This window comes from Hypanus sabinus, chromosome 4 (genome assembly GCF_030144855.1).
Source record: "Hypanus sabinus isolate sHypSab1 chromosome 4, sHypSab1.hap1, whole genome shotgun sequence".
NCBI lineage: Eukaryota > Metazoa > Chordata > Chondrichthyes > Myliobatiformes > Dasyatidae > Hypanus > Hypanus sabinus.
The window spans coordinates 57,440,999-57,466,963 of NC_082709.1; the positions used below are offsets into that span (position 1 = coordinate 57,440,999).

At 38.6% G+C, this 25,965-nt stretch overlaps 1 protein-coding gene across 5 annotated transcripts in view; it reads left to right on the top strand.

Moving 5' to 3' along the window:
* The window catches only part of LOC132392788 (ras-associated and pleckstrin homology domains-containing protein 1-like), a 194,990-nt gene that overhangs the window by 16,880 nt on the left and 152,145 nt on the right, over positions 1 to 25,965 (top strand). The window lies entirely within an intron of this gene.

A 25,965-nucleotide genomic window follows, 5' to 3' on the forward strand; every position in this document is an offset into this window, starting at 1 on the left:
ATCCCCTCTCATTCTTCTGAATTCCAGAGAGTATAGTTCCAGGTGACTCAATCTCTCCACATAGGTTAACCCCTTCATCTCTGGAGTCAACTTGGCGAACCTCCTCTGCACCTCCTCCAAAGCCAGTATATCCTTCCTCAAGTATAGAGACCAGAAACACACACAGTACTCCAGGTGTGGCTTCACCAGAACCCTGTATAGTTGCAGCATGACCTCCCTGCTCTTGAATTCAATCCCTCTAGCAACGAAGGTCAACATTCTGTTTGCCTTCTTAATAACCTATTGTACCTGCAAGCCAACTTTTTGCAATTCATGAACAAGTCCCTCTGCACAACAGCATGCTGAAATCTTTCACCATTTAAATAATAATCTGCTCTTCTGTTATTCCTTCCAAAGTGGATAATCTCGCATTTACCAATGTTGTATTCCATCTGCCAGACCTTGGCCCACTCACTTAACCTATCTATATCCCTCTGCAGACTCTCCACATCCTCTGTACAATTTGCTTTTTCACCCAGTTTCGTGTCATCAGCAGATTTTGCTAAGCTACACTCAGTCCCCTCTTCCAAATCATCAATGTAAATGGTAAACAGCTGCGGTCCCAGCACCAACTCCTGTGGCACCCCACTCATCACTGACTACCAACTGGAGAAGCCCCCATTTATACCAACTCTCTGCCTTCTGGCTTTTCTGAACAAGTTTATTATTTTATATGCCATTTAAAGAAATTCAACGTGATGTCATAAATGAATTTTTAGTTTGGACTCCATTTAATATCACAATTTATTTGTGTTTTCTGTATAAATGTTTAGATTGCATGGTTATTTACATAATGGAGAAGTAATTTTCCATAAGGTTATTTCTGTTGTCATTATTCCTTTCATTTTATCACTCTAGATTTTGCTGTTTGAACATGATTAATGTGACCCAAAGCAATGTTAAACCCACTTAATTGAAGCCACCATGCAAGAATTAAGTACTTGGGGCATCATGGGCTATTCAGCTTTCAAGATAATGCATCTTCGAGTCTTTGCATAACTACTTCAGGATTGTGGGAATTCAGCAGGCTTGGTGTACATTTGATGAACTGGTACATTTTTGAGGGAAGTCAATTGAGATTGTGTTCTATCTAGTCCACTCACACAATCTTTTCATGGCTTTTCAAATGATTAAGTTTAACTTTTGAGATTTAAATGATTAATTGATTTGGAGGTTCAGCTTTCAAGACAATATTTTAAGGTGGAGCTCTGATTAGGTCTTAACCAACATCTGAGACAATCCTCATAAAACTAGATTGGTTAAATGGCACTTTTGTAGCTGTTTTTAAAAGAAAGTTAACAAAAATATTACATTAAAATGCATTCATTCTGTTTAAAGTAGTTAATTGAAGGTGGTAAAATAAAAAAAAAATCACTAACATACACTTAACACTTTCATCAAATGTCAAGTTTTTCCATTGAATGAGGCCCTGCTACTTATGCCAGACTTGGATTAAATAAAGGTGATGATGGCTTAATACCAAGTACTTCTGACCTTCAGTCCTGCATGTCCACTTTCTGTTGCTGAACTTAAATGCACTGCCATCTAGCTTCCAGCTCATCACTCGCTTTCAAGTATCTCAAAAGTTCAAAGTATAGAGTAAAATTTCAGAGTACATAATGTCACCACATACAACCCTGCGCTGCTTTTTCCTGTGGGCATACTTGACAATTCTGTAGAATAGAAAGAGCAAGTAGAGCATAGAAGACAAATCCTGCAAATACAAATATAAATATATAATGAGAACATTAAGTAGCAAGATAAAGAGTCCTTAAAGTAAGATCATTGGCTGAGAGGTAGTAACTATTCTTGAACCTGGTGGTGTAAGTCCTGAGGCCCTTGTACCTTCTACCTTGATGGCAGCAGCAGGAAAAGAGCATGGCCTGGGTGGTGACGATTTTTGGACGCTGCTTTCCTACAGCAGCATTTCATGTAGATTTGATTAGGAGGGCTTTACCCATGATGTATTGGGCCAAATCTACTACCTTTAGTTGGATTTTCCGTTCAAAGGCATTGGTGTTCCCATATCAAGGTGTAATACAGCTAGTCAATACACTTTTCACTACACATCTATAGAAGTTTGTGAAAGTATTTGATGTCATGCTTAATCTCCACATTCTCCGAAGGAAGTAGAGGTGCTGTTGTGCTTTCTTTGCAGTTAGGTTTGTATAATGGGTCCAGGACAGGTCTTCTGAGATAATGACACTCAGGAATTTAAAGTTACTGACCCTCTTCACCTCTGATCCTCAGGTGAGGACTGGCTCATGGACCCAGATCTAGTTTCTCTGTCCTGAAGTCTACAATCAGTTCCTTGATCTTACTAAAATTGAATGTGAGGTGGTTGTTATGACATTTCTCAGCTAAGTTTTAAATATCCCTTTGGTATGCTGATTCATTATCACATTTGTTATGGCCCACAACAGCAGAGTCATCAGCAATCTATATCCAGGCATGGAAGTTAAGAGATGAACAGTTCTGCAGGAAGGATGTTGTTTGTGGTTTTCTAACACTGGCCAGGGTAAATGTGATTCAGACCTTGTAAAACACTGGTACCTATGGTGTAGAATTAAGTAGGCTCCTGCTCATTCTCAATGCAATATTGGTTTTATTTTCTTTGCTGATGGTTCACACATGAAATTCTCTTGACCAATATTCAGTTGCTGATATAGATACCTTATTGATCCCAAATGAAATTACAGTGTCACAGTAGCATTACAAGTGCACAGATATAAATATTAGAAGAGAAGTAAGAAAGAATAAAAAGTATAAGTTGCCTTGAACATGCTGACAGCAGGGTGTCATCCGTCCCCGGCTGCAGGTTGACTCATTATAGACCCTAGTGGTGGAAGGTAAGAATGGCCTCATATAGTGCTCTTTGGAGCAATGCAGTTGTCTTAGTCTGTTAATAAAGGTGTTCAGCCAAGTTGGCATGCAGAGGGTGAGAAACATTGTCCAGAATTGCCCAGATTTTCCATAGGGTCCTTTGTTCTCCCACAGTCTCTAGTGTGCCCAGTTTAACTCTTATAACAGGGCCAATCTTTCTGATCAGTCTATTGAGCAGGAGATGAGTCTGAGAGGAAAAATGGATCAACCATAATGAAATGGTGGAGGAGACCCAATGGGCCAATTAGTCTAATTCTGCTCTGACATCCTATAGTCTTATTATAGGAAGGTATCTTCATGAATTTGTAGTTATTAAGTGCAGTTATATGTCAGTGTTTTATAACGGGGCATAGAACAGCACAGCACATTACAAGCTTTTTAACCCACAATGTCATGCCAACTTTTTAACCTACTCCAAGATCAATCTAACCTTTCCATCCCCAGAGCTCTTCATTTTTCATTCATCAAAACATGTAGTTTTTGACTTCATGACCAACCCTCAACAATTACCACCCCCCAACCACCAGGCTCTTGAACAAAAGGGGATAGCTACACTCAGTTAAGGACTCTTATTATTTCATGTTCATTATTTATTGCTATTTATTTATATTTGCATTTGCACAGTTTGTTTACAGTTTTTAGTTCTTGATGTTTACAGTTTACGATTACTGTTCTATAGATTTGCTACGTATGCCCATAGAAAAAGAATCTCAAGTTGTATATGATGTGTATGTACTCAGATAATAAATTTTACTTTGAACTTTGGTGTCTTTTTCACTCTTGATCTGCAGTCAGGCTGGGCCAGTAATATATATGGAGAGAACAAGCCAATAAATTTCATCATAAAACCTTGACATTCAGTGGAACTCTTCCACAACCAATTATGATAATGCAGCCTGCAGTACTTGGGAGTGTACAGCACCCTACAGAAAGCTTCATAAATCATTTCAGCTTAATTTGTTATAATTTTGAACAAATGTATATAATCTGGGAGGACCAAAGGATGTTAATGACAAAGGTGGAGCACTGTGGAAGAGCTGTGGGACAGGTGGCAGAAAAGGAGTGCTGGTGGCATGGGTGTAAAAACACTCAGTCCTGAGATATCAGGCAGGGTCATTTAATTCCAAACAATTGGCTTATTAATCATTACAGAATGACCCTCCGGTGCTTCCCACTCCCTCCCCTCTCCCTTCCCCTTTCCCAACCATGACTCCCTTCTCTCTGCCCCCTTCCCATTCTCAGTCCACAAAAGGATCAGGTTTATCATCACTCACAAATGTCATGAATTTTGTTGAGGCATCATTGCAATATAATACATAAAATTACTACAGTACTATACAAAAGGCATCCTAGCTATATATGTACCTAAGACTTTCGTACCGTACTGTTATTTTGGAAACAAATAAATTAAATGTTGTAAGATTAGAGATTTAGTTTGTGGACTGATTACATCTTCCATTGGCATTTAAATCTCTGATTTAAGCTGAGCAATATTTGTTATTAAGTTGAGTTTTTAATCACTTAGGGTTATTTCCCACTGTCTCCCTCCCTTGCCTACAAGCATGTAATACATAAGCACAGGATCAACTTCCTTAAGTTTTAAAGGTGGACTTCTCATTGCCATTTCACTTGACACCTTTGTGGCCTATTTGTGATCTGTTTGACTGAATTAAGAGTGAATGAAAACTTTGTGTAGTTAGAAATGTTTTAAATTCTGAAGTGTAATCACTAATTCCATGCCACATCATTCTAATCTGGAGTGGAATTTCATTTGAGTTGAGTCTTCAGTTCTGCATGTAATCCATCATTAATGTGGATTAATTTTAATTACATGGCATTGCTTGTCTACAACCATAACAATATTGTTCTGTAATTGAAAGTTAAATGTTTCTTTTTTACCTCCTTATTTGGAAGCTCAGTTAGTATAATCATTATACGTGGGCATCTAAAATTCTGCATGTATTTCATGTAGTTGGACAGAAACCTTTAATGTGCATAACAACACATTCATATTGTTGGAGGAACTTGCTAGGTCAGGCAACATCAATGCAAATGAATAAACTGTGATGTTTTGGGCCGAGACCCTGCATCAGGACTGGAAAAGAAGGGGGAATAACAATGGGGGTGGGGAGGTGGAGGAAAAGGAGAACAAGGTAAAATGTGATGGGTGAAGCCAGGTGAGTGCGGGGAAGGGAGATGATGGATGAAGCTTCAAGGTGATGGATAAAAAAGGTAAAGGGCTCGAGAAAAATCTGATGGGTGAGGAGAGTGGATCAAAGGAGAAAGGGAAGGAGGAGGGGGACCAAGGAGAAGCTGATAGGCAGACAATGATAAAAATTATGGCAGATGATAAGAGGTAAGAGGCCGGGTGGGGGGGAACTACTGGAAGTTGGGGAAAATTGATGTTCATGCCATCAAATGGAGGCTACCCAGACTGCTGCTCCTCCAGCTGCGTTTCACCTCTCTCATGATTCCGCCTTCTACTACCCATAGTGATTTCCCCTTACATTCCTTCTTCACCTGCCTATCCTCTCCCTGCTTCCCCTCTCCCATCCCTTGATCTTTCCTCTTGCTGGTTTTCACCTGGCACCTACCAGCATTCTCCTTCCCACCCTCTCCCCACCTTCTTCATAGGGTCCCGCCCCCTCCCTCTTCAGTCCTAACGAAGGGTCTCGGCCCGAAATGTTGACTGTTTGTTTCCACGGATGCTGCCCGACCTGCTGAGTTCCTCCAGCTTGTTGTGAGTGTTGCAGAAATTGAGATGTTGCTCCTCCACCCTGAGAGTGGCTGAGTGGCTTTATGGTGGCAGAAGACATGTCAGAACGGGGATAGGAATTAAGATGGCTGACCATTGTGGAATTCTGCTTTTTGTGGATGGAGTGTGCACAATTTTCATTGCTCTTCATCCCAAAGCCCATAAGCAATGGTTATAGCTGGTAAAAGTAGTTCTTTCTGACAATCAAATTCATTTAGTTATGGAAGTATTGTATTTCATTGTGAGTGGGAATGCACCTTGTGACCTGAAATTTCTAGCTTCTAGGAGCTGTGCAAATCGAAAATGTGAAACTCAACCCTCTCTCACCATTTGAACTGGCATTGTGTAAAAATCCAATTAGACTACAGCTGATCTGTATCTTAATCTCTATTTGGTTCCATAATTCAGTAGGGAAAATTATATTTTCCATTGGCCTTAAAAGTGAAGATTTTTGTCTTTGATTCTGAAAGGAGAATCTCACTGCTTCCTGCATGAAGCTCAGTCAGAAATAGGAGTGAGCCAAGCTCTTGATTCTCTGTAATTCAAAATGATAGGCTATCTTGTGCTTCAAGTTTATTTTTCCCACATTAATCCCTCCTTCTTTTAAATCTATCGTAACCAAGGCAATCTTTGAATTAAGCAGAGTTTATTAATTCATGATACAATGGTGGTTTCACCATTAGGGTGATAGGCTGCAGTTTATTTGCTCACTGATTTGCTATGATGTGTTTTGGGAGTGCATTGGAACATTTGAGTTTTGAAATAATGGAAAAGAATTACTCAATCAAGTTTGCAGATTGTGTTAAGTGGCACGGTAAGTAATATTGATAGGAAGTAGTTGTGCCAAGGTCATTAATTGTGCATCAACAAAATTGCAGACGAGATTGCATGTGAATAGAAATTGAGATTACTTCATTCTAAATTCCACTTTTTTAATCTCATTGAGACACACAAATCTACAAGTAACTGACGTTATGAATACTAAGCAACACACACAGAATGCTGGAGGGACTCGGCAGGCCAGGCAGCATCTATGGAAAAGGGTATAGTCAACGTTTTTGGTCGAGACCCTTCATCAAGACTGGAGAAAATTCTAAGAATACTAAGAATCAATTTTTGAAGCTACAGAGGTTCGGACTGGGGACCAGTCATTTAGTCAGTGTTACACAGCACAGGAGCAGGCTCTTCAGCCCATTGAGTCCACTCTCAATTAAGCCCCTGTGTAAACTAATTCTGAATTCATTCCCCTTTCTTTTTCCCCATGTTTCCATCAACTCCCCCCCCCCCCCACCACCACCCCTCCAGGTTCCACCGCTTGTCTGCACATCAGGCACAATTTAAATTTGCAAATTAATCTCCTGACTTGCATGTCTTTGGTATGTGAGACGGGGTGGAGTGAAATCAGAGCACCCAGAGGAAACCAATCCAGTTCATGCACCGCCAGGATTGAACCCAGGTTGCTGGAGTTCTAAGGCAGCAGTTGCACTAGTTGTGAAACAGTGCTGCCCTATGACTGAATCAAGGAGGAAATTTCATTGAGGATTGTGAGTCTTTGGAAGTTTATCTAGAGGGCTGTGAATGATGAGTCATTCTGCATACAGTATTCTGAATCTAATTCTTTAGAAGACTCGAAGACCTGAGGCATAGTCTAAAAATAAATGAACATCCCTTTAAAACTGACATTTCTGAAGTAGATGGTGCTGTATCTGTGGAATTCATTGGCTTAGAGGGCTGCAGAAACCCAGTCATTGGGTGTACTTAAGGTAAAGATTGATAGGATCTTGATGGGTAAGGGGATTAAGGGTTATAGGAAGGCAGGAGAATGAGACTGACAAATACAAATATAATTGAATGGTGGAGAAAACTCAGTGGGTGGGATGGTCTAATTCTGCACCTATATCTTATGGTAGATTTTTTAGCATACAAGAAAATCAGGGGAGGGGGTTGGGGTTATAGGAAAAGGGCTTTGAGGTCTGTATTTAGATTAATGGTGGAGCAGGCTGGAGGAGCCATAGCTATTCTTTTATTTTCTTATTCTCATTTAATGATTAGTTTGGTATTGGGAAGACATTTGCTGGTTTCAGTGGTCTATTAAAATGTCATCATTGATTTTATTTACCTTTTATAAAAATTGTGTGCATTATTCTCATGATTGAGTAATTGTATGCTGGAAGATTCCACCTTCAAATTTCACAAGAGGCATGCAAAGCCTCGGGCTAATAATTACACTCGACTTCTGATGCTTATTGGCTTTAGAATATAGAACACTATAGTATAGGTCCTTCAGCACACAAAGTTGTGCCTGCATTTTATTCTATTCAAAAATCAATCTAGCCCTTCCCTCCTACATAGCCCTCTTTTTCTATTTTTCACGATCCTACTTAAGAGTTTCTAAAATGTATCTTAATGTATCTGCCTTTACCACTAACCCTGGCAGGGTGTTCCATGAACCCACCAGTCTGTTTATTTAAAAAAATAACTTCTGACATGCCCCCTAAACTTTCCTCCATCACCTTAAAATTAAACCCCCTCACATTAGCCATTTCTGCCCTGGGAAATATATCTGGCTACCCACTCGATCTATGCTTCTTATCATTTTGTACACCTCTGTTTAGTCAATTCTTGTCGTCCTCCACTCCAAAGAGAAAAGCCCAAACTTGCTCAAGCTATCTTCATGACATGCCCTTTAATCCAGGCAGCATCCTGGTAAATGTCATCAGAACTGAACACAATATTCCAAGTGTGGTCTAACCAGGGTTTATAGAGCTGTGTACAACATGGCTTGTGAACTCAATCCTCTGACTAATGAAGGTAAACATACTATATCTCGTCTTAACTGCCCTAGCAACTTGCACAGCAACTTTGAGGGAGCTATGGATGTGAACCCAAGATCCCTTTGTTCTTCCACACATGAATCCTGCCATTAATCCTATATTCTGCCTTCAAATTCAACCTTCCAGAATCACTTCACATTTTTCCAAGTTGAATTCAATCTGCCACTTCACAGCCCAGCTCTGCATCCTGTCAACGTCCCATTGCAATCTTTGACAACCTTCAGTACTATCTACTCCACCAGCCTTTGTGTCATTTGCAAATCTGCATGTCATCAGCTTTAATTAAAATAATTGTTGGCTAGATTCCTAATTACAGTGGATTCTAGTTAGTTGGGCCATTGGTTAATTAGGGCAACCCACTTATTTGAGAATTCTTAGGGAACATAAACTAATCAAGAAAGTAGTTGGGATTCCCTTTGTTTATTTGAGATACTATATAACTCTATTGGGACAGGAGACTTTTATCAAGCAGTTTCTAACTAGCATCAGATGCTTGTACTTGTGTGGCTGTTAGACATGAGACCATGCTTACAGTGAACAGTTTTTAAAATAGCATCAGTTGCGTGTGCTTGTGTTCAAAAAGCAGTGATTTTTGTCACTGATAGTTGGCAAGAAATAAGCAGCAAGACAATTCAGAACTGTTTTGCTCACGATGGTTTCAAATATTCAGGCCAAAATAGCTGGGAGTGAAAATCAAATGATTTCACTACTTCAAGCTAGGAACTACAAAGAATTTAAAGGTATCGACAATCATCTTGAATGTTACAGTGAAAATGAAAATTTGGAGGATGTAGTTGTCAATAGCATTGTATGAAGGTTGTCCATTATCTACACTCGGTGTCTGCGCTAAATTTTGTTCATTTACAGTCAATCAAAAGAACGTGGCAGAGTACAAGTACACTGGATGTATTCCTTCAATAACAATTAGGAATTCATACAGTTTTATAGTACCATAGTAGTATTGAGAGTGTTCTAATTTGTTCTGTATTTCAATTAAATACATAATTTGTTACTCAGTTAAATAGTAGTAGTTATACTTTTTAAGCTATTTCCATGAAACTGACTAATTAGGCAGCTGCATAATTGGGCTAAAATATACTGGTCCCAATGTGTCCCAATTAACTGGAATCCACTGTACTTATCAGTAGATTTCAGTGTTGAAGTTCATTAGTAAATTGTTCTTATAACTGCAATTGCACAAGCGGAGTTCCTACATACTAATTCTGTTCCATTAATAAATATGGTGATAAATTTCATAACTGTGTTGCTGCACTTATTTCAGTAGTGTTAGCCATAGCTGAATGAACAGTCTGAGAACACAGAAGGTTTAAGTTCCAGTTCTAAAACTTGGATGTGTTTAAAAACAAAAGTCTTTCACACATTTGCAGAACTAATTGCATATGGTCAGAATGACTATCTTCCAAATGGCCAAATTTCTTCTACTATCTATCATTGATAAAGATCTCAACACACTGTCTAAAGACAGGAGAGTTATCCAACCAATTGTTTTATTTTCCAATCAACATCACTAAAACAGATCTGATGTGAATGGGAACATGAATATCACATGACAGTCATAAACACGAGATTCTTCAGATGCTGAAAATTCAGAGCAGCGCACATAAAATATTAGAAGAACTCAGCAGGTCAGGCAGCATCTATGGGAAAAAAAGTACAGTCAACAGTTTGACCTGAAACTCTTCAGTAGGACTGGATTTTTGAAAAAATGCTCAGGAAATGGGAGAGATGTGGACGAAGGCAGCATCAATGGTGGAGTAAGGGAAACCTCATCCTTTAAAGAAGGTGGATATCGCTGATATCCTGGAAAGGAAAGCCTCAAGGTGGGAACAGATGTGGTGAAGGCGAAGGAAGATAGCTGTAGGAATTGGTAGGTGCCTGAAGATATCAAAAGACAATTTGTCTCCAGAGATTGAGAGGAGGGAGAGAGTTGTCAGAAATGGACCAAGTGAATTTAAGGGCAGGAAGTTGATGAAATTGATGAGCTTGGCATGGGTGTAAGAAGCAGCAGCAATCCAGACATCAGTGGAGAGCAGAAACAGTTGGGGAGCATTAGCAGGGAAAGTTTGGAACATGGACTGTTCCACGTAGTCAACTAAAAGGCAGGCATTGCTGGGACCCATGTGGGCACCAATGGCTATTCATTCAGTTTGGGGAAACTGGGAGGAGATGAAGGAGAAATTGTTGAAGGTGAGGACTTTTCCACCAGATGAAGGAGAGTGGTGGTGGGAGGGATGCTGGTTGGATCTTTTGTTAAGAAGAGAAGAGTTTCAAGGCCTTCTTGATGGGTGATATAATAACTGGACATCCATGGTGAAAATGAGATGGTTAGGGAATTGAAAGTTGCCATGGAGATTGAGGACATGTTAGGTGTTGTAGATGTTTGTGGGAAGGGACTGAACCAATAGGGAAAGAATGGAGTCGAGGATCACATGACAATGTTGCTCACAAATGCTCTGTTATGTAGGTTGTCAGTTGTACTCAGACAATTTTATCCATCAGGACTTTGAACCAGTTAAGGATTTAGAATACTGGAGCAAAGACTGCATTGTTTGGAAGTTTGACCAAAACTTGAAATGTGAAATAAGAACAGAAAATGCCAGTAGCATTTAGCAAGTCTAGCTGAGTCCTTAGGGAGAGAAACAATCACGTTTCAAGTTAAACTTTGTCAACTTGTTCAAGGGTTCATTTATTATCAAGGTATGTAACTGTGACATTCTTCTCCAGGTAGCCACAAAACCAGGAAAGAAAAGAGCAGCTGCACAATCATCAACCCTCAAATCCCTCCTCCTGGTAGCACAAAAAAAATGAACAATAGCGGAACAGGCACTCTGACCCCCCCCCCCCCCGTCCCCCCAAAAATCACCCTCCCCTGCACACAAAAGATGAGAAAGATCAGGCATAAAACATAGAATACTTTTAAAAAACCTATAAGACTGAAAAAGAAGTCTCTAGTCCAAGTCCATATCCAAAAATCAGAAAACCTGGGTAGCATACTCTGTCTCGATAAAGTGATCTCACCAGCAATAAAAAGGCAGTTAACCACCTCTGTAGCAAAGCGATTTCACTGGTGAATAAAAAGCAGTCTCCCCTTTCTGTAGCAGAACAATTCCCCGCCGTAAGTGATTTTTAAAAAGGCAGGCAGCTGGCTTTTCAACCTCCTCCGACACTTTTGTTGGTGAAATGGAGTCAAACATCGGCTCGTATCCTTCTCGTCACAGGGTTACCGCATGCTGCCTCTGCCTCCTGGAATCCTCTTGGAGACTGCAGAGCACTGAAGCACTCAAACGATCTCCAAACTGCAAATCACAGGCTCCAATAGTCCCAGCATCACTTTCAAGATGAAAAAAAAATGACATGAAGTGAAATATATGGTTTCATGATCTATCTGGAAGATGTCAACCGAAGGAGCATTGTACACAGGCACCATCTTGACTAGTGTACCCATGTTCAGTCTTACAGATTTCTTGAAGTTCATGAATCTGTTGTTAAAAAAACAATAAATTTGAAAAACTGATATCCTTAGTGTTACTTTCGTTAATGTTGCTCTGTGTTGGTGAAAACTAAGGTATTTTAGACTTCCAGACCAATCAATGAATTCCATCCCTGTGGGCCAATGTGCATTAGTTTCTTATTGTCTTTAGCTTAGTTGATGAAACATTCAGGGAAATAAGTAGATGCCAGTGCTTTGTGAAATTGTTCATATTTGATCATTCCATCCCTGGAATAAATTAACAAAAACAAATATTACTGCTATTTCCTGTTTTGTAATTTCCTATGAAATACGAGACAGGATGTTACAGATTTTATCGTAAATGCTGATTAATTCCTTGGATTTTGTGGTCAGGGGTTGTTAAAGGCAATCCATCATCTTGTTCAGTCATAGAGACCAAGGTTTATCAGAATGAGCTGGTATCGGTTGGTGTTATTTAAAGCCTAGATGACTTGTTGAAGTGGCAGGTGTGGTGAAATTGGCCATGAATTGTTAAGCGAAAACTACTGCGTGAAAGCTTTGAAGCGAATATAGTGCATATAATTAATATATTCCTACTCTTTATAATTTAAGCAATTAAATTCTTGTGAAATTTGGGCATTTTATGCACTTGCATTTTCGATGTGTAGCATACATTACTGAAAACTTGCTTACTTTGTCTCCACCTTTGTGAACTAGCTTTTCATGCCTGTAAGAGTAGTATTGCCACCTCGTTTCATAGCTTTCTGTTTAAATGGCAGGGGTCATAACTCTGTTGTTGCTTAAATTAAATGAGTAGATTCTTTCTGAAACTGAAAATGTGTTGCATTTTAAAGTTTTAAACTATTTTCCTTCTCACTTAGTCCTTCAGTGTACATTGGGGAGAAATGGGATCAAAATTTTTACCAATGTTAATGCTTTCCCAATTTTTTGGGGCTCTTGTAACTATTCAAGTGCAGGAATTAAAAGAGTTCTCTCATCATTAAATACTGCTCTTGTTGAAGTTTAAATGCTAAAACTAGATGTTGTAGGGTTTAAATTAAATATTTATTTTGACTTGAATATTCAACTTCAAAGCTTTCCAGTGTTAAATTTGTACCTGCTTAAAATTAATATGGTCCATAAAAGCCAAATTTTGCAGTTGTTCTTGTGTTCTTACTTTTTTCTAAGTGCTTTGTCCAGCTTTCTCAAACTACAATAAATTTGATTCAAAATCATTAGATTATTATTGGTCACTTTGAATGAATTGGAAGTTATTATCCTCTTGTCCCATTGAGTGGCAAAATTTCTAATGAAGTTTATAACTTTTTTAGATAACTTTGATTTGTAGTTATTATTAAAATTACTATTCAGTCTGCACTTTATTTTCCCCCACCCTCTAGCTTCCATTCCAGCCAGTTATTTTACCATTTTCGTTGAATTGACATCCTAAGCTAATGTTCCTGTTAAAAATCCTTGTGATGGAATTAGTTATATATTTGCATATTTTTGCAGCAAAAAAAATTGAATTCCTGGGTTGTGTGTTTTGAATGTGCATACAGAATGATGGATATTAACAAATCTACATTAAAGATAAAACATGATGAATTGAGGTCTGCATTTAATTCCCCTGGGGTGAAACATGCATTCTTTCAGCAATGGGAACATCGTGCTTGTTGCATGGTTTCAGAGGTGAAATTAGTGTTTGGACATCTTGGTTGTGCTTTTATTGAGAACACTTATTCGTGGGTTCAAGAAGGGTCATGTGAAAAAATAAGCAAACTTCCAGTGCTAGAATGGAATGTGAAGCCTCAGTTTTTTTCCCTCATATTTATTGTTACTGATATTGTAAGCATTTGTATAGGGTATACTTCCTTCATGCTTTTGGTGCTTGCAGTGCACTGCACAGATTGGGATTGGTATGATCCTGTGGGTTTTTGGATAAGAGCACAAATGGGGCTCCCAGGGCTCTAGTATGGCTGAACTGGCTGCCAAGAATGTGAAAAATGCAGAGCATATTAGTTTGAGATTAAAGGTCTTTTTTTTTGCTTTACCCTCCACATTCCATTCTGATGTATTTTGGATGTGAGGCAAGACAGTTGATAATGGTGGATGTACTTTATGATTACAGAAATTATAATGATAAAGCTTGATTGTTTCCCTGTATAACATTGCAGGTATGTGCATCTTGCCAAGCATTAGCACGGTCATTATTAATTTGTTGAATTGTCAACGGGCTTGTGGCAGTGCGCGCAGGGAGGTTGCAGAGAGCTAAGCAAATCTATATTCTCACTTTTAATCAATATCAGTTAGAACATGACTGTATAAGAAAAATGGGAGAGAGAAAATGAGAACCTTATTTAATAAGAATCTTTTTCTTAAGATTTCCAGCATATGCAGTTTTCAAATTCTCTAGAGATAATGAAGAACTACTAGAATGGTGTTTTTTGGATTTTCACAAGGTATTAAGCAAAATTTTAGATTTCATGGTGTTACACAGCATGGAAGCAGTCCAATCAGACCAATTGGACAATGGCAACCAAGATGAGACCAATTTTAGTCTCATCTACAAACTTACTTATTTGCATTCTTATCCAGATTCTTTATAAATAAATAAAACAGACAATGTGACCCATCACCAATTCTTGTAGCACAACACTAGTCACAGTCCTCCAATCTGAATTTCAACCCTCCATTACTACTCTCTGCCTCCTGTGCAATTGGCTAGCTCACCCTGGACCCTTTGTGGATTGGTCTACTATGCAGGACCCTGTCAGAGTCTTTGTTAAAGCCCAGGTACTCTTGTCTATTGACCCATATTCATCAATTCTCTTGGTCACCTCAGTCCTTGTCTTCTGAAATGCAATTAAATCCTGTTCCTCAATTCTTTCCAGTAATCACTGACATTGGTATTAGAGCAAAGGGGATAGGATTAATCAGAGATAATATACTGGTATGGATTGAGGACTGGTTGATGGATTAAATATGGATAGGATTAATCAGGTCATCATTTTTGGGATGGGCAGATAAGACAAGTGAGGAATTGGAGGGATTTGTTCTGGGACTCCAGCAGTTCATTTTCTACCAAGGCTCTGAAGGAAGGGATCAAGGTACAGTTTATCCAAGTTTGTTGTCTGAAATGGATTGGAAACAAGAATAGGAAAAGACTGTTGATTTACTGATTTTCTCCTATTGTGTTTGTTATGAGATATGTTGGAAAAGAGTCTACCGAATGAAGAACATTTTGGCTTAGGTTGGACTGGGGGTTATATAATGACAGTTTGGGATTGGAAGAAATAAAGCCAAGATTATCCAAGGAGGGATTGAAATAAAGCCATTAACATTCACAACTGATAATTCTCAGATTTTTTAATTTTAATTTTTAAAAAGAGATGTAGCACATTAACAGGCCCTTCTCACCCAATGTTCCTGCTTTGCCTAATTATACTTGTGACCAGTTACTTAGTAATCCTTACATCTTTGCAATTTTGGGAGGAAACCTAAGCACCAGAGGAAACCCACGTGGTTATGGAGAGAACATGCATGCTGCTGTAGACATCAGTGGGAATTGAACCCTGATCTAATGATGCTAACCACTACACTACTGTGTTCCTGGTTTTTAAAGGTTTTTTTGAAAATAGTGCAGAGATCTCCAATAGAACTTCAGTTTTCTTAGAACCAGTAAGAGCTACAGTACCATAACTGGACCAAAAACTGGAAATTTCCTTTTGTTGGGCTTGGGGGCAGAGTGGGGGGTGGAGCTGGAGAGAGGAAAACATAATGAAAGAGTTGTGATTATGGATTATGCGGAAGGGCAAACTAACCTTGTGCTTAACCTGTGATTCAGGGCATGCTGATAAGGAATGGGAGTGTTATTAGTGCAGGCTTGCTGCCATGAATGTCTGACAAATACTTCTATGTTGTATTCATCTATGCTGAGTTTTGCAATAATGTTTAAAGTTGAGCAGTTAAGTAACTTTACATTTTCATCCAAAAATAATCTATTGCTTTCCAGACTTTTTTCAGTCTCACTGATGGTCAGGTCTTTTTAGCTTTCAGATTTTTTTGTTTCGGTAAGGTTTCTTTCCTCTTAAAATTCTGCCTAAATTTATTTTGTGCCCTCATAGAATCACTGACTGGTACACTGCTTCAGATTAATAAGCACTCTTAAGTTGCTTCAGCTTTGAGACACCATGGCAAATTTGATCCAGTCTATGTAACCTCAGTGCATTTTCTGAGAGAGCTCACTGAAATGGGCTGTATCTTGAATGCAAGCTAACTTTATACATTTCTATTTAAGAAGAATAAGAACTGATTCCATTGAAATGTACAAGGTTCTGAGAGGAAGTGAAGGGGCTGCTGCCAAGGTACAGGATTTACCCACTGTTCTATGAAATATTTATTTTAAACTTGTAATGGCCAATTAATGCTAAATGAGAATGAATGATCAAGTTCTTGGATAATGTTCACCTTTTAATTTCTGGGTGGGTGCAGAAAATTGCAGGAAGTAAATAGTATTTGTTTCTATCATTGGTAATATTAATTTGTGATATGCATAGTCGTGAAGGGGCAAGTGTCATAATATAAAAACAAAAATGAACGTGAGGAGGTCTTGTGACCCCTTACAAACTTTATTCATTATTTAATATAATGGCTAATCAAGTAAGCCACCCAGTTTTTGTCATTATCTCTCTATCTGCTGATTTCTAGATTTTTTTTAAACCTGTTGGTCTTGACCTTGTATGTGCTTAGTAACTGAGCATTGAGTTGGAAAATTCCAAAGAACTACTGTCTAATGCATGGTCCTTTGCCTCAGTAATTGCCTCTCATTTCTCTTTATCTCATGTTGTTCTAAATTCACACTTATTTTTGAAACAGCACTGACAGAAGATCACGGATGTACTTGACATTATTCAAACTCTTAATTGCAAAGACAAGGTACAAATTCAACTCACACAGTATGCTACCTTTGAGAACACAAGTCATGAGGTCATCACTTCCATTTTCTCAACAAATTGTATAGCATTAGTTCTGAGCCATTCAGGAACAGGGGTGTGTAGAATTGATTGCTCCCGACAGATTGAAGACCTCGGTCCCTATGTGGGTCTTTATAATCAAATCTCATTATCTAACCATGCCTTCTGCCATCATCACCCATCCCTTCTGCTCATTGTTGGGACCCTAGATAACATCAGAGATGTCATAGCAACACACACAAAATACTGGAGGAACTCAGCAGGCCAGGCAGCATCTGTGGAAAAAAGTACAGTCGATATTTTGGGCTGAAACCCTTCGGCGGGACCTGTACTTTTTTTTCATAGATGCTGTCTGGCCTGTTGAGTTCCACCAGCTTTTTGTGTGTGTTGCTCGGATTTCCAGCATCTGCAGATTATCTCTTATTTGTGATTGGAGATGTCGTAGTGTGTACCCCTTGTTCCTTTTCTTGTAACAACCAGAGTGCCTAATTAAGCCTGTGAAGCTTTAAGTGTTAGTAAAGCCAACTAACTTCCCAATTTATCACTGTTGCTTTCAGAAACCAAGAGAATAAAAACTTAAAAACTGTAGATGCTGGAAATCTGAAATAAAAGCAGAAAGTTTTGGAAACAGTCAGCAAGTCAGGCTATATCTCTAGACAAGAAGTAGTTAGTTTTCAGTTGGAGAAAAAAAAAGGTATTCCCATTATGGTGTACGATTACATTAGAGAAACCAAACTAGATTGAGTAATCATTTTGTAGAGTGCCTACATCCAGTCTGCTGGAATGACTATGAACTTCTGTTGCCTGCCACCTTAATTCCCCATCCTACACTCACTTTGATCTTTCTGTCTGAGGCTTCCTGTACTATTAGCCAGCTGGTGGCATAGTGGCATCAGCACCGGACTTCGGAGCGAAGGCTCCCTAGTTCGAATCTAGCCGGCCCCCTTGCACGCTTTCCATCTGTGCTGGATTGAGTGTCGAGCTAGCAACTTGGCCTCGTAAAAATAAGAGAGCCTGCTAAAAAACTGCCATCATGACGGCATCCCAGTGATTCTACTTGAAGTTAAGGGCTTTCTTCTTCTCTTCTTCCTGCACTATTATAATTAAACCCCACAAAGGCTTGAGACTTTGGCAGCACATTCTAACTAATCACTATTCTTTGTGTGATGAGCTTGCTTCTTGGTCTAAGTTTTTTTTTACTTTGTGCTGCCTCTAGCTGTAAACTCCCTAACTCTGGTGGTGGTGGGGTGGGGGAGAGAAGATTATCACGGTTCACCTTATACCATTCATTTTTATAACAATAACTTGAATAATTGCAACATAATGTTCCTACTCTAAAACTCAATGCCCTGACTGATGAATACTAATCACCTTTTCAACCCTGTCTTATCTCTGGTTACTTTCAGTGAATTGTGCACTTGTATTCCCAAGTTCTTCTGTTCCACACCACTCACCAGTGCCCTACTATTCAATGTGCAAGTACTGTGCTGATTTGACTGTCTAGCATGCATCACCATTCACTTATGTAAGTGGAAATCCATTTGCCACTTCTCAACCTGTATTCCTAACTGATGAAGATCCCTTTACAATTCACTGTAATCTGCTTCATTACCAACAAGGCCTCCTAATTTACTATCACCAGCAAACTTGCTAATGAATAACAGAGGTCCCAACTCTACCCTGGGGCACCCCACTAGTCAGAGAATCAGCCTCCAACCATCATAGTTTTCTATCATTGAGCTTAACTCTGAATATACCTCACTAGCTTCCTCTGAATCCTATGCATCCTGACCTTCTCTTCTTGACTTGTAAATGGTCTTATAAAGTCCATATAGACAAAATACACTGTCCTACCTTCAACTTTTCCCTGAGTTACATCTTCAGAAAATATTCCAAAAGATTTATTAAACATGTCCTCCAATGCACACAACTATGCTGACTATTACTGATTAGGCTTTACTATCCCAAGTGATGATAACTTTCCTACAACTGAAGTCAGGCTTGCTGGCCTGTAGTTCCCTGGCCTGTTTTTGCTACCCTTCTTGCTGCCTTCCTGTCTTCCAGCAACATTAGCTACCCTCCTGTCTTCTAGAACTTTGTCAGTGGCTAATGAAGGAGCAAATATTTCCTCAAGGTCCTCTGCGATTTCTTCCCTGGCTTCCTGTGAGATATGAGGTGCACTTGGTCAGCCCACCTTAGTGCAGTTCAAGGCTTAACAAGTCTGTAAATGTGCCCGTTACTCAACTTGGACTTACCCTATTAGAGATATTTCTTTTGTTCCACCCATGCTCACTTACCTATCCTACTGAAAAATAGCTTGTTTATCTCTTCAGTTCTGATGAAGGGTCTTAGATCTGAAATGCTGTCAGATGCTGTCTGACCTGTGAAGCTGAAGGAATGTTTTCCCATATTTCATGCTGGATTGGTTTATCCTGTAGTTGTGTCTATTTCACAGTTTTTAACAGCCATCGACAGCTTCTGCAAACAATTCTGCATGTGATCAATTATTGCAGCAGATTAACTCTTGTCAATTAACCATCCTTATAGGTGGTTTCCTTCAAGTGTGCATATTGAAAGCACTGTTCTCGGATGATGCTTTTATTCCAGAAATCAAAGTAGTAGAAAAGAAACTGCTGGAGGAACTCAAAAGGTCAGGCAGTGTTTGTGTGGAGGGAAATAAACAGTCAACACTTCAGTTTGAGTCTCTTAATCTGGACAAAAAGATAAAGGAGAGATAGCCAGTATAATGAGGAAAGGATGCAGCAAGAGCGACCAAGCGATAGGTGGATGCAGATGAGAAGTTGTGATAGGTAGATAGAGGAGGGAGGAATAGTAACAGTGACAGTCGCTGGAAGGAGGGAGATGAAAGCAGCAAAAGCAAGATTGATGGAATCTGATAGGAAAGGTGGAGGGGACCCAGTGGGAGGAGTGTGTGGATTATGGGTAGATGGCATTGGTAGAGGAGGGGTAAGCAACAGGAGGTGGGGTTTGTTATGTTGGATGGATGTAGGAGGAAATGGATTTTTTGGTGGGGGAGAGAGAAAAGGGACAGATGGGGCAGATTACCTGAAAGTGGAGAATTCATTATTCATACCATAAGGTTATAGACTACCTAGATGTAATATATTAGTCACTGTTCCTCTTGTTTGCTTTGAACCTCATTGTTATGGTAGAGGAGTCCAGGGACAAGACAGGCTGTTGTCATCTTGTTGGGAAGGGGAATTGAAATGGCTAGCAGTTGGGAGCTGCTAAAGGCTATGATGGATGGAGCACTGTCGAGCTTGGTAAATCTGTGGCCTAGTTTTCACTTTCCTCAACAATATAGAGGAGGCCACACAGAGAACATCAAAAGCAATAAACAGGGTTGGAAGGGATGTGTGAGAATTTTTACCTCACCTGGAAGGACTGCAGTAAATTTGTGCAATATTAGCACTAATGGAGGCTAGAATTGCTGAAGGGGCTCAACATGAGAACTCAGAATCTTATAGGATTTTTACTGTCATGTCAGCCTCTAATAGTTTAAAGGCTGTTCTTTAGAATGAATGCTGCAGGATTTTTTTTGTGTTTTTCTTTAGATTAAAGTTATAAAAATCCACTTGTGAAATGTTGCTCTGGGCTCATGAACTCTGAGTACATATGAGTGCTGGCAGAGCCAATTTCAGGATTTGTTCCATAATTTTTATTGCTCTTTGGTCATTTTTTCTTTGTAACTAATCAAATTTGGGTTTACATTTTTGTTTATTCAATTTAATTGTTAATACTTCCATTGGAAAATTGGTAGGCTTTTTGAGTGAATGTGTCATAAAAGTTTATCGTAGCTCTGGTATTCAATGATGATGTTTTGAAGTTTGCAGAGCAAGTTAATTGTGTGTAACAATTCATTATCTTCAAACAAAAGACAGAAATTTTAATTATCATTTCAGTTATCTAATAGCTTAAAAGGTTGTGTGACACTCAAGGGGATGTTATTTCAATTTATTGTAACAATTATTTCAGAAGAGATTTTCAAAATTGACAATTGAAATCCACAATTTTTATGAAATCTTGGGATCTTGTTAAATGGTAATTATTCATTTGCACTACATGGGACATAAGTAAAAGTAATTTATAAGTACCTGAAGTTGTCATATCAGTGATTTTTAAAGATTATGCAGGAGTAGGTTTCAGAATTGCTTTCTGTACAGAATCACGAATCATGCATGTTAACAGATTTTTGTGGTTAACTGCTTGTGAACTGCAGAAGAGAAAAGCATCATTGGATGTCTCCTGGTATAATGGTGATTTCTGCCTCATTACTACTATTGAAGTTGCAAAATCTTGCCCATTGTTTAAAGAAATTCCTTAATAATCAAAAAATTGAAATCAAAATTGGATAGATGTCACAGAAAATACTTCCTATTAACATCGTAAATCTGCGAGTTTATCTCTCCCCTCTGACTATGAAACGGAGACACCTCTGTCTCTCTAATAATGTATGTGGTATGTTATCACATACCACATACCAGGTGAATGAGCAGTCTTTGGGGTACTGCAAGTCTGTGTCTTTGCTGTTGCTTTGTTCACGCTTGACTGTTCAGTGGTGGGTGCTGATTTTTTTTTGCTTGTGGGGTATGGGGGATTGTTGCTTGCTGCCGCTTAAGCACAGAAGGGAGGGGAGTTGGGGGGACTTTGGGGTTCTAACATTTAACTGTCATTCATTCTTTAGGAACACTCCTGTTTTTTGTCGATGGTTGTCAAGAAAAAGCATTTCAGGATGTATATTGTATACATTTCTCTGACACTAAATGTACCTTTGAAACCTATTACTGCATTTGGCTACCTGAAAGTATAATACTCTGGCATTTGGTAACCACTGAACAAAGCTTGTTTGCAGTCTTATGACATCATATGACTTCTAACTAGCATTAATTATTTTTATCTTTTTTATAGATGTGTTTGTTTTTCTCTTCTCTGTATAAAGTTCTCATTTATCAAAACTGTTCAACAAGGTTTAGTCTATAATTTTTTTGTGGGAAGTGACGTGTTGTCTGCTGCTTTTGTTGGCGCTTGCTGCAGTTGTGGGCTGTTGAAGTGCATGTTTGCTAAAAAGTTCCTAATTGCAGGTATGGAATCTCTAATAAAAAATCTTAGAGAGATGAAGGCATAACTGTTTGTATTCAGTGTTGAATTTAAAAAGTAACTTTTCTCTTTGCCAGATTTTTATCACTATAGAGCATCTATTTGTAAAGGAGATCTTGTATTTGGTGAGAACAGATTTCTGTCAGTTTAAAAAAGTGTTGCTGGTTCTCCAGTAAATTAGCTGTTCAAATACTAGGGTTAGAAGTTGTAACTATGGGAGGGTTAAGTTCTGATACTTTGTGGTTTAGATTATTGTATGGAGGAGTGTGCTTAATAGTTTACGCATTTACTTTGCATAATAATTTCTTTAATCTTGGAACACAGAACAGTACAGACCCTTTGGTGACCCTTTAACCTGCTCTAAGATCAAACTAATCCTTTCCTCCCACATAGCCCTCCATTTTTCTTTCACCTATGTGACGTGTGCCATTCTTTTTTGTTGAAAGAATTACTAATTCTTGTTCTTGGGTTCCAGTAACCTAATTCTAGAATGGCAGAGGAGAAGTGGAATGCTCTAATTTTCTAGGAGTTCTATCAAAAATTCCAAAATAAGGAAATGAGTTGAATCTCTCTTTAATAAGGATGGTTTATTCTTTTGTCATGAAGTCTAACTTGTGACAATGTGAATATATACTCATTAAAATGCACAATATCAAATGTAATAATTACAAAAATAAGAAAGGGGTATGAAAAATTATGTCATGTTATGTGACATCTGCTTTGACTAGGATTTCTTGGTATCTGAGGAAAGAAAGTTGTGCAGTCAGAGATGAATATGATGCAAGATTCTTATGCAGGAGTCCTGATTCAGGGTCTTGACCAGTAACATCATCAACTCCTTTCACTTCACAGCTGCTCAGCACACTGGGTAACTCCAGCAGATTGTTGCGGATTTTAGAATCTGCAGTATCTCACCCCTCTTGAGATGATTATTCTCTAATGGGGGTTGCTGCAGACCATACAAGTGACAAATTCTTAAAGCATCTAGTTGTCATTGCTCTTTGTGTTCCAGTAGCTAATCGCCTCCACACAGTAAATGAGAGACATAACTGAAAGCTGCATTTGCTTAAAAGAGTAGCAACATCAAGGCACAGCAGAATAAAACTGCAGACACTGGAAATCTGGGGGAAAAAATGCACATGGAAACCTAAGCATGTCAGTTGGCATCTTTGGATTGGAAATAAAGTTAACATTTAAGGTTGGCAAACCTCAATATACTGGCAGTGTATTTTGTACCATGGGGAACTCTGGGTTGAAAGGCTCTTTTATTTAACTTGAACAGTTTTTACATTGTTGCACCCATTTCAGGTGCAAATTGCTGTGTTCTTGATCTTGATACTTTTCTACAATGCTTCAAGTGTTCATCTGTGTAAGATCTTTATAGAAAACAATGCATTGGCCACCTCCAACTTTTTCAGCCACATGTTCCAGGCACCACCCCCCCCCCCTTTCCTGTGGCTGGAAAAATGTTTCAATGTCTCTTGAATCCTTCAATTGTTTTGTTTTAAACCAGTGGCCCTTCTTAATTTCACTGTAACTACATCAGGATCCAAATCACATGGCACAGAATATCCAATTTCTAATTTGGCTTGTGTTGCTCCATTTATGTTGTTGTTAGCTGAACAAAGATAGATGGACAGGGACTCAAGTGGCAATGCATTTGAATATTAATGATCAACAGATGAATTTTAGTTCCTTAGACTGTATGGTACCAGTACTGCTTTTCATTCACTAGCCCATGATAAAACCCTGTTTTGCTCTATGTAAGTATTTGGTATCATCTGAAAATGTGGCTGTTGCATTAAAATCTAATTCAGTGATAATACATCACAAAAGCAATGCAACAGGCTCTGATCCACTTCATAAAGCTTTCTAAATGATAAATCACTTAACCTTCAACACTGATGTCTTCCCACACCACGGTGGTTTTGGAAGTTGCAGATGGGTCTGTTCTCGGTTTTGCACTGATGATATTGTCAGTTGGCACACCTGCCAGCTCCGTGCCTCCATTCTGTTTTGATCTCCACCAACATTGTCAGCCTGCATTTAAAAAAAATTATAAGTTATATGATAAGTTGCATTCTAGGAATACAGGTGTCCCCCGCTTTACGAATGTTCGCTTCACGCCTCTTTGCTTTCACAAAAGACCTAAGTTAGTAACCTGTTTTCGCATTACAAAGAGGAATTTTGCTTTTACCAAAATGTTTCCCATATAAGTTAATGGTTCTTCGCTTTATTTGGCTTAAGAAAGGTTTCATAGGAATACTCTACCTTTGTAAGGAGGGGGGGAAGCACCTGTACTGAAAATGTTTACTTTAGTCCCAGCCAAAATTTTCATACAATGACGCTACTTCTCTTTCTAATCACTGTTTCAGACTTTACCAGCTTAAGTGCAGTGTTAGCCCCAATTTACCTGTCCCTTTCAATACAAACATTCTGCTTTCTGTGCTGTGTTTCTGCTGCTGAAACCCTCCATCTGTCTTTTTATTACTCTATTTGATTAATTCATCATTTTCTTTGCTCTCCAAAACCATGAATTTGTCTAAAACATTGACTAAATCACATTCACTCTTCTGTTCATCTGATTTGTATTAACTAGCTATCAAATTTTTCAAACCTAACATTTACAGCCATTTCCTTTAAATATTTCTTCCATTTGATTTGCATTTCTGCCATCTGGTTGAAATGAAATAAGCTATGTGATTTTTTTTGCGCAGCATTCACATTATGAACAAAGGACATTTAAACATAACAGATCACTACTTGTAATACTGAAATAATCCTCAGAAATTAATTAGTACTTAAAAATAATATTGTCTTTTGGCAGTACTGTGATCTCCATTATGTTTGAGGAGGGGCTAGAATTCATTTTTTTTGCAGCAAGTGGTCTAATGTGTGTTTATATGAGAGAAAATGTAAAATAGAGCTGCCTGGATAACCGAAAATCAAATGAATAAAACATATTAACGTTATGAGAAGCTTCAAAAGAGAGGCCAAGAGTAAAGATGAGCAAGAAACACAAAGAAAGCAAGATACATTCTGCTAGAGCCAATCATGTAAAAAAAAGAAAATGTACTTGTGGAGGTAAAGTGTGTGTTGATGCTTACATTAGATGCTGTTGTGTCTCAGCCAAAGAAGAGATCTTTCTAAGACCCAGCAAAGGGCTCTTCCTTTGCTGACACTAGGCAGCATCTAGAGGTTCAAGACACACTAGCTGCTCTTAAAATGAGCTGTAATAGCATTGAAGAAAATTACAGAACACAGTGATGATATTTTTATAGATTAGTGGGATGTGTACAGTGGAGTTCCTTCGTGGTCATCAATAAAACCACTGCTTTTGAATGTAGCTGATCTGCACATTGGTGTACAAGGCGCAGTTTCTAAATTTGCTGATTCAGTTTTCCTGAAGCTATTGTAGACTGGGGGAAAAAAACTGAGCACAAGGAGATACAGACAAGCTTATGGAATAATGGGATAGGTGACAAGAATGATGATCTGACAAATATTAGATGTTAAATTTGGGTAGGAAAATTATATCAACTAGAAGGTGTAGTTGTAAAAGTTCAGGAATAGATCAGTTAGTATATGGAAATAGTTTATTGAAAGTAGCTAGGACAACTGAGAAAGTGGTTTTTAGAAAAAAAAAATACATCATCCTGGGTTTCCAATAGTTGTAAAGTGGAAAGATGTGTAGGCTTGGAAAATGCAAAAGAGATTTACCAGACTAATTCCAGGGATGGAGTGTTTAATTACGTGTATTGACTAGAGAAGCTGTATGTGCTTTCCTGGAAGTAGATCAAGTCTGTTAGAGGTATTTAAAATGGTTAAATTGATGATCAGAAGGAAGATGAGGGAAAATGAATTTTATGTTAGTCTCTCACAACCAGCTGT